A 1,428-nucleotide genomic window follows, 5' to 3' on the forward strand; every position below is an offset into this window, starting at 1 on the left:
GCGGAAAGCAAATCTTCTTTCATCGATTGTCTGTTATCACTTAGTATTAATTTCAAAGCTGAAAATAATCTTTCAACGCTGGCTTGTGATGTTGGCATACTTGCAGCTATTCTGCTTGACTGTCTGATTCGATCTGGATAATGTGCAATGGCTTCGAAGACATTCACCTTTATTCTTCCAACATCCTCAATAGCTTTACAGTCCTCTTCAAAATGCCTTTGTATTTCACAATCATTTTCAATGTGTGATTTCGTGTGTTTTCTCTTCTATCTAGCTCATTTTCAAAATCATCATCATCATCTTCAGAGATAAAATTTAAATCACATGTTGGCTGGGACACATTAACAGATGTTGACTCTTTTGCTGAATCAAATACTTTTTTTCTTTTTAATCTCAATTGAATATCAGCCAAACCTTCTCTGGCTTTGATTTTGTCTGATTTATTCAATAAGATTCTGTATCTAGCATCAACATACACTCCAGCAAGAAAATGTGTGTTGTGTAAAAGCTTTTCTTTCCGCTTTCTCATAGAAGATAAAATTCCTAGCGCAACATATTCTCCATTTTCTTCCAAACATTTTTCAAGTTTACACCACTCCTTCATAAACATACCTGGAGTAAGATCAGCAGCTTGAAGGGCAACTGTAGTGATATTAGGTTTCTCCAAAACATCTCTGATATTTTTTACTTCATTCCATTCATCTTTGCTAAGTTCTAAATCTTTTGTTCCTGCAGCAGCTACAACTTGTTCGTAATAGTCTTTGAAAAACAGAAGACGATCAAGCATTGCATATGTTGAACCCCATCTTGTTACTGTATCTAAAGATTGTGTTTTTCCATACATTTTCAATAAAATACTACGGATTGTTGGTGTTCGTAATTTTACTACAACTTGCCTAATTCTTCCTAGAATTTTTGTTACTCGTTCATTTTTTAATCCATCCCAAATGGCCAGTTGAAGAGTATGAATTCCACACCTCATTAATTGAATGTTTGTGTCTTCATTAACCCACTGTGGTAATATTTCAGAAGGATCATTGACCCACTGTTGCAAAATGTTTGCACTGTTCTCATCAATATCCTCAGGTTCTTCATTACCTTCACCTTGAGTGATGCTTTCACGAATTCCAAGTTTATTTACAGCAGATGTCATGTTTGCTGCATTATCTACACAAATACTAAGTATTTGTTTTTCTTCAATATCAAATTTTTTTAAGGTTTCTTTAATTTGATTTTTTACATACAAAGAGTTATGATTTCCTTCAGTGTCAACTATATCTAGGGTTTTTATTTCAGACTTATTACTTGTTTCATTATAAAATTGTAAATTAATGGCAAGATAGTTTTTATTACCACGAGTTGCTGCATCTAGCTTCAAATAACATAACTGTCCCCTCAAAGTTTGCCTCAGTTTCATGCGAGAAGAAT

Source organism: Helobdella robusta (assembly GCF_000326865.2).
Source record: "Helobdella robusta unplaced genomic scaffold HELROscaffold_15, whole genome shotgun sequence".
Taxonomy (NCBI): Eukaryota; Metazoa; Annelida; class Clitellata; order Rhynchobdellida; family Glossiphoniidae; genus Helobdella; species Helobdella robusta.